Raw genomic sequence first — 9,120 nt, 5'->3', positions numbered from 1 at the left:
TAGTAGAATGGGAATGAAGGTACTCCATACATAGGCAAATCGTGGTAGGCTGCCAAACGGCAATGTCCCAGCCTACAGGGGAGCTTGCTACCAAAGCCGGAAGTACAGAAATATAATGTTTCTTAAAGAAAGAAGTACTTTAAAATATATAGTCTTTTAAAAGAACTGTTTTCTTGCTCTCTAAACTTTAGGCCCAACATCAGACAAAGCCTCAGTTACTCTGACCTAAATTATAGCTCTAGACCTTGCCTGAGTGCTCAGTCATGTCTGATTCTGTGTGACACCATGGACTGTAGCCTGCCAGGCTCCTCTGTCCATGGGGTTCTCCAAGCAAGAATACTGGAGTGGTTTGTCGTTTCCTACTCCAGGGGATCTTCCCAACTCAGGGATTGATCTTAGTCTCCTGCAGTGGCAGGCAGATTCTTTACCACTGAGCCACCTGGGAAGCCTAACTGTAGATCTTAGATAAGTCATTAAACTCTCTGATTCTCCATTTTCTCATATTGATAAAAGAACACCCACCTCGCTGAATTATTGTGAAGATTAAGTGAAAACACATATGAAGTGTTTGGGCATTGTTAAGTGGCCAATAATTGGTAACCATGATTATTTCTACTTAGGCCTTTCAATCAGAATTAGACTAGCAGTACTTCATACTACATATCTTTTTTAAGTCGAAGAAAGTACTGGATATTACTCAGGGCTTATTTTTTAATTATTTCCTTAAAATTTATAATTGCTTCATTAATGATTTGTAAAGAAAAATTTATTAAGAAATCTTGATTAAGGACTTCCCTGGCTGTCCAGTGGTTGGAACTTCGGTTTCCAATGAAGGGGGTGCGGGTTTGATCCCTTCTCTGGGAGCTAGGATCTTATGTCCTTGTAGCCAAATAAACCAAAACAGAAAACAGAAGCAATATTGTAGCAAATTTAATTAAGACTTTGAAAATGGTCCACATCAAAAATCTTAAAGAGGAAAAAAAAAAAAAAAAAAAACGATTAGAGGAGGTTACCTGGGACTTGGGGAAAACAACCCAGTTTGACATATAGTCCTATACAGGTACCATCACATCTTTTTTATGTTACCTAAATTTCAGGTATCAGAGAAGGCAATGGCACCCTACTCCAGTACTCTTGCCTGGAAAATCCCATGGATGGAGGAGCCTGGTAGGCTGCAGTCCATGGGGTCGATAGAGTCAGACACAACTGAGCAACTTCACTTTCACTTTTCACTTTCATGCATTGGAGAAGGAAATGGCAACCCACTCCAGTGTTCTTGCCTGGAGAATCCCAGGGACGGGGAAGCCTGGTGGGCTGCCGTCTATGGGGTCGCACAGAGTTGGACACGACTGAAAAGACTTAGCAGTAGCAAATTTCAGGTATAGTGTATAAACAGAGGGTGACAGAGGATGAGATGGTTGAATGGCGTCATCAACTCAGTGGACTTGAGTTTGAGCAAAGTCTGGGAGATAGTGAAGGTCAGGGAAGCCTGGTATGCTGCAGTCCATGGAATCACAAAGAGTCGTCGGACAAAGACTCAGTGACTGAACAACAATAAAAAGGAAAAAGTAGCCTCTGAAGGACTATGCAGAGCAAACTCATTAAGATGTGTGATTTTGCGGAAAAAATACTCCTGGTGATTGTGATGTGTGCTCATAAATATTAATTTGAATGAATGGATTTCCAATCCCCTAGACTCCACGGTGTAGAACCTCTGGGAGCAAAGTCAAATTCTGTTGCCAAGTTGTGCTTAGTTGCCCTCATTTCCAGTTAACTTTATCATGCCCAGAGGGTACACGGCAGACTTCAGACCTTTTAAAGACTTATCAGACAGGAAAAAAAAAAGACTTACCAAACAGATATTTTACTTCCTGGTAGGTCCTTGCCTCTGCAAGGGCTTGTCCTGCCCTTGCCTGGAGCCAGAGTACACAAAGGTACTCCGGAGTGTCCCCTTTCTTTCCCATAGCCAATCAAAGGGAAGGGAGGGCCCCATATAAATCCAGTCTTGTCTGGAGAAGTTACACAAGTAAGCTTATTTTTTCTCTTTTCATGGAGACTAACAGACTAAGTTAGTGTAACTTTGGGTCATCAGTCTCCTCTAAAGACCCCATGGAGGTTTTTGTTCCCCTTTAGAACACTGGTGTCAGAAGTGGGGGATTCTACCCTCCATCCCCAGAGAGTTGGTTGGGCTCTGACTCAAAATGCCACTCCTTTCTCTACTGTACTTCCTGCTCTGTGCTCAGACTGAACTTCCAGCATTAGTTTGACTCACACTCCAGTGTTTCGGTTTGAAAGAACTCACATGACTTTTCCCTCTACCTAGCAGCAAATGATGGCCAGGAGTGATTCACAGACATGTGTGATTTTTCCCTGGGAACTTCACAAGCATTAGGAGAGAGAGGGAAATCTGAGAAGTACCATACCATCTTCATATCAACTATTAATAAGTTAGGGCTTGGAGATTCTGGAGTTTAGGATCAAAGGTGTTGCTAGAATTCAAGTCAAGTGTCAATGAGGTTACTCTTACATGAATATTCCAAATATCACGTCTCCAATCCTTCTCAGATAGTTTCAGGGAAAACATTAGAAACTATTTGGGTCCCTGCCAATCAATTAGGTAAGGTCTTGGAGCATCAAGATAACAGTTATTGGTGTAATTGTGACTCCACTTATATAATTCAGCTTGTGAAGTCTGAGATCTCAAGAGTTATCAGTAGTTCTTGGTGGTTCAGGCAATCTCAGTGCTTCTTAGTGGAGCCAGACGCCTGATTCAATCACTGCTGAGCCTTCACAATCAAAGCCCAACAATTCCACTGGGATGCGGCTTTAGGCCAGCCTCTAATTCTACTGGATGCAGTACAAATCTTTAATTCATTAGGTAGTGCTGCTCTGTGCTAGGCTCCTGAGGCAGTTGCTCCAAAATGTATTTCTGGGCTCCATAGTATATTCTCTGGAACTAAGCTGACATCATTTGAATTAAGACCAGATCCTCATACTGCCCCCATGCTGAATGTATTAAGGTCACTGGCATCAAGTTGATACCATCTAGAGTGAGTGGCACCAAGCCCTTTGTGCATTCGATCAGAACCTGACATCCTCTGGGAGGTGGCTGGGACTAATCTACTCTGCACTTTCATCCCTGTTTTCACTGCCACATTAGTGACTGGTCTTCCATTACATCCATAGTCTGAGAGTGTGGTCCTTGGATCAAAATAGCCACACCAGCTGGGAACTTGTAGTGCGAATTCTCAGCTACTCAATCAGAAACTGTGGGAGTGGAGCCTGGCAATCTGTGTTTTAACAAGCCCTCCCCCTGATTCTGATGTACTGGAAAGTTTGAGAATGACTACACTATGCCGTCACCCCCATAATCCTCCCTATTTTCTTGTTCCTGTATTGGTTCCCCACTGTTCTAATACACACCTCCCCACCCAAACTTTTCAGTGTGCCCTCTGGAGCACCTGCCCTATGATCAGAAAATCCCCCTGTAGCTACTACAGTTTCCAGGAATGTTCTCCATATCTCCTGGCATCAGTTGAAACCTGCTTCCTTCTAGAGCAGCCCTCTGTGATGGTGGATCAAACTCATATCTGTTTACTCTGGGACAGGCCCTTGTCCTCCTTCTCCCCATCACCATCTCTAGGCCATTACTTCTACCCCATCCTCTTGTAAAATCTCCTATTCCTTTGAGGCTCATGCCCTGTGGTTAATCCACCCTTCCCCTCCTCATCATTCAAGTCTTTTGTACCAGGTTCATCCTGGGCCACTTCAAAGTCCATAGTGATGGCTAACACCCAAGCCCCTCAATTTCTTGACCATCTTATCTCCAATGACCTTCTCCTTTGTCCTATACTACTGACTTCCACAGTTACACTGAGAACCTTTGCACTTTGAAATTGCTTTCCCTCTCAAATCACAAATATAAGCATCCCATTCCCCAACCACAGATTCTTGCGTTACAGGTTGCTTGGTCAGGTGTTTCCATTATGATCAGTCTCTAACCTCTTTGGGATACCTCGGCCCAAAAGCTCCCCTTTAACTCTATTTACGTTGTCAACTCCTTGGTTCCTTACCCAACTTTGATCGGATGGTCTATCGCTGCAATCAGTCTCTTGCCATTATCTTCATTTGCTTTGTTTTTCTGATCTTTTATCACTACTCTGGTCAAACCCAACATGGTTATCAACCATCGATACATCACATATTGAATAAGCATCCACTTTGTGACGGGTGCTTTTATAGACACTGAAGATGCAAAATGAACAAGACAGATCATGGCCCTGACCTTGTGGAATTTATATCCTGCAGAGGTGGGGGGTGGGGGTTGCTGGTGGTGGCAGAAAATAGACATACAGAAGTTTGATGCACATTAGCTCATGATAAGTGCTTCGAGGAAATATAAGTGCAGGGAAAGGGGACAGAAAGCAATGAGGATAGGAGGGCAGACAGTGGATGGGCAGTGCTATTTTAGATGTAATGGTCTGGAAATGAACCACCAAAGAAGTGGCTTTTAGCAGAGAATTGCAGTGAGGTGAGAACCATGGTGAGGGAGGACATTCTCAAGAAGACCAGGTGCAAAGAAAGACGTTGCAGTGGGAGTGTGCTTTGCTGTAAGAAGAGCAAGAGGACAGGTTGCCTGGAATGCAGAGAAGAGTAGAAGATGAGGTTGGAAAGACATCCAGAGCCCACATCATGAAGGCATTACAGACCCCAATGAGGACTTGGGACTTGGTTTGTCCAAAGAAGCCACTGAAAAGTTTTAAGCAGCTGATCAAAATTGTCTGACTTTTCTTTGAAAAAAATACTGTGTAGAAAATATTCTGTGGGGAAAGCATGGATGTAGCTGGGACATAGTGATGGGAATGTCACTGTGGTCCAACCCCAATTGGGAGATAAAGGTATTCAACTGTGGAGGTAACTGATGAGGCAGTCCCAGCGTGGGCTGGAAAAGAATTACCAGACACAGGGCATTTCAGAAGGGAGTGAGTCAATTAAGAATAAAGAGCAGAGATAATGTGGGCACTGTGAGGGCAGTGGGCCAACCTCCTGACAGACCAGGGAGAGTCAACCATCTTTGTGAGTTAATAGTCAGTTTTTATAGCCTCAAGACAAAGAAAATTCCTGCTTCAAGCTTGGCATCAGGTGCTTGGTTGGGGCACTATAGGTGTGTACTGGAGTGGGCATCTTTGCCTAATTGGGAGTCAGGAAGCTTGTTAGTGATTATCAGAGGGCTTTTGGCAACAGTTACAGAGGGGTTCAGTCAGCATTGGAGGTGTCCTTGGTTCTGGACTCCTCTTCTGTGGTCTTGGTGCAAGACCTCGCACCTGTGGCTGGGGGCAGGACTCAACAGTACCCATGTGCTTGTTCCGTACTGCTCTCTGAAAGTGCAGGCCCTGAACTAGCATCATCCGTATCCCGTGGAAATTTAGAAAGCAAATTCCTAAAGCACCCCCAACTCATTTACCTACATTTATTAAATTTCTGATCTCTTACCTCTCTCTTCATTCTCAGCAATTAGCCCTCACTTTCTGCTTCATGGTGGGGAGGGGGTGTGATAAAAGAATCTATCATGCAAAAATTCCTTCAATTTGTGGCTGCTGCTGCTGCTAAGTCACTTCAGTCGTGCCCGACTCTGTGTGACCGCATCCCTGGGATTCTCCAGCAAGAACACTGGCGTGGGTTGCCATTTCCTTCTCCAGTGCATGAAAGTGAAAAGTCAAAGTGAAGTTGCTCAGTCGCATCCAACTCTTGGCGACCCCATGGAGTGTAGCCTACCAGGCTCCTCCGTCCATGGGATTTTCCAGGCAAGAGTACTGGAGTGGGTCACCATTGCCTTCTCCCAATTTGTGGCTACCATATCTATAAAATTATTTCCTTCTATTCATACTAAATAGGTATCCCTCCTTCTAACTGTAGCCTTTCCTTCTACCTGTGAATGGCATTCATGAAGCTTGTCTGCCAGAATGTTAAAAGTAAATAATTTCCCTCACTTCGACCACCAGCCACTAGTCTATCTCAAAGCCAAATATCTTAGAACATATACTCTCTCTATCCTACAATCACCTTACTTTCTTTTTTTTTAATTTTAAAAATAATTTTGTTTATTTATTTTTGGCTGCACTGGGTCTTCATTGCTGCACTTGGGCTTTCTCTTAGTTGCAGCAAGCGGGACTACTGTCCATTGCGTAGGCTTCTGATTGCAGTGCACCTTACCTTCCTAACCTGCTTGAACCTGACTTTGATTCCCACCATTCTTCTGAAAGATCTCTCACCAGGGTCCCCAATGATCTCTTGCTGCTAGAACAATAGAGAGCATTCAGCCTTGTCCCACAAGTATGCCTGTACCTCAGATTAAATTATTAGAATAATTTTGTATCAGTTTTATAAAGAGCTGCCACCCCAACTCCACCCCAATACTTCCACACTTCTCACTCAGACCCTTCCCCTTAGTTATCATCATCTAATAACTAAGAGGTTAATGCCAGGACCAGAAAGAGTCTCCTTACCCAACTCCTACGTCAGGCTAATATGCATTCTCCTTGGTTTGTGCCCAGCCACACCAGTTGTTAAACATTAAAAAAAAAAAAAACTCATCCAAGTTAAAATCAACACGTTTTCAAGACCCCATCATCTTCACTGTTTAGAATTATTTAGCACAATCAACTATTTAAAACAATCTCTTCCTTTGATTTCTGTGATGCCACATTCTCCTGGTCTTCTTCCTGTGCCTCTCAGTTTCCTATTTTGACTTTCCTTGTTGACATCACCTTTATTTATTTATTTTTATTGGAGTACAGTTGCTTTACAGTGCTGAGTCAGTTTCTGCTGTATGGCAAAGTGAATCAGCCATATGATATATATATGTTAGTCACTCAATCGTGTCTGACCAACTCTTTTCAACCCCATGGACTGTAGCCCGCCATTCTCCTCTGTCTATGGAATTCTCCAGGCAAGAATACTGGAGTGGGTAGCCATACCCTTCTCCAGGGAATCTTTCTGACCCAGGGATCAAACACAGGTCTTCTACATTGTAGGCAGACTCTTTACTGTCTGAGCCACCAGGGAAGCCCATATGTATGTATGTATCCCCTCTTTGGGGGACTTTCTTCCCATTTAGGTCACCATGGAGCACTGAGTAGAGTTCCCTGTGCCGTACAATAGGTTCTCGTTATTTATTTTGACTGAGTGACTTCACTTTCACTTTTCACTTTCATGCATTGGAGAAGGAAATGGCAACCCACTCCAGTGTTCTTGCCTTGAGAATCCCAGGGATGGGGGAGCCTGGTGGGCTGCCGTCTATGGGGTCACACAGGGTCGGACACAACTGAAGCGACTTAGCAGCAGCAGCAGCAGTGTATATATGTCAACCCCAAACTCCCAAGTCATTCCATCCATCTTCCCCTTTGGTGTCCATATGTTTTTTCTCTACATATGTGTCTCTATTTCTGCTTTGCAAATAAGATCATCTATACCATTTTTCTAGATTCCACATATATGCATTAACATTTAATATTTGTTTTTTTCTTTCTGACTCACTTCATTCTGTATGACAGTCTCCAGGTCTACCCACATCTCTGCAAATGACACAGTTTTGTTCCTTTTTATGGCTGAGTAATATTCCATTGTATATGTGTACCACAACTTTATCCATTTCTCTGTTGATAGAAATTTAGTTGCTTTCATGTCCTGGCAATTTTAAATAGTGCTGCAATGAGCACTGGAGGGCATGAATCTTTTTGAATTATGGTTTTCTCTAGGTATATGCCCAGGAATGGGATTGCTGGGTCACACGGTAGTTCTGTTTTTTGTTTTCAGAAAAACTTCAATACTGTTCTCCATATTGGCTGTATCCATTTACATTCCCACCAACAGTGTAAAAGAGTTCCCTTTTCTCCACATCCTCTCCAGCATTTACTATTTGTAGATTTTTGATGATGGCCATCCTGACTGATTGAAATTTCTCAAAAAATATGTTTGTCATTCTGATCATTCAGGCCTCCTTTATTCTAATGATACTATCCACATGAATGGGCAATTTCATAACGATTTAACCTTCCTTTCCTCTCATGCAGTGGCAGGCTGTGGAGTCATCAAGCTTTAAAGAATAGAAGAATAATACTGACTTTGTCTTACTTCTACAGGTTTACAGTATTTCTGGTGAGAAAGGACATAGATTGTATTCCTTAGCCGCGAGACATCATCTTTAAATGTTGGTATTGTCCTGGGTTTTCTTCTCTTTCTCAATAGATCTCACTTATTCTTACCTCAGAACTTCAATTAATATCTATACGTGAATGAACCCCACATTAAACATTTAAGACCTCTCCTCCAAGCTCCTGACCTAACTTATATATGTGCTTAGCAAGTCATTTGGTGTCTCATAAAACCTACAAATGAAATGTATGAACTTGAACTTTCTGTCTTCTGGTTTCCCATCTGGTCCTGCTGCAGAGATGGTTCTATATCCACCTAGTTGCACAAAGCAGAAACCTGGGAGTCATCTGTGACTTCTCTCCCTCACCATCCCCTCATATTCCATCAATTACCACATTCTATTTGTTCACCCTCTAAGATACATGGAATATTTATTAAATCCATTCCCCCTTTATCCACCACCAGTCTCTGGTTCAATCCATGATCACCTCTCGCCTCACTGATTAAAGTAGCCTCTTGTATTCCTACATATTTGCCTCCCTCCAAATCCATTTTCTATAAAACAGCCAGAGTGATCTTTTAAAAATGCAAATCTGATTAAACCTATATATCCGGTTTCACTCGCCTGGGGTTCAAAATACGGTCACATTCCTCTTCATGTTCAAATCAGGTGACTGGGGGCTTTCAACTTGTCTCTCTTGTGTGATAACTTCACATTCCAAAGGTTCAGATTGTCTTAAGAAATGGAACTGGAAAACCTGATCATATTCTTTTTTCAAATTTTATTTATTTATGGCTGTGCTGGATCTTTGATGCTGTGTGCAGGCTTTTCTCTAGTTGCAGTGAGCAAGGGCTACTCCGCAGTGCTTGGGCTTATTGCGGTGGCTTCTCTTGTTGAGGACCATGGGGGTCTAGGGCACATGGGCTTCAGTAGTTGTGGTGAATGGGTTCAGTAGTTGCGGCTCT

This window comes from Bos indicus x Bos taurus, chromosome 15 (genome assembly GCF_003369695.1).
Source record: "Bos indicus x Bos taurus breed Angus x Brahman F1 hybrid chromosome 15, Bos_hybrid_MaternalHap_v2.0, whole genome shotgun sequence".
Lineage (NCBI taxonomy): Eukaryota > Metazoa > Chordata > Mammalia > Artiodactyla > Bovidae > Bos > Bos indicus x Bos taurus.
The sequence above is the reverse complement of the archived record's forward strand: the minus strand, read 5'-3'. Positions refer to the sequence as shown.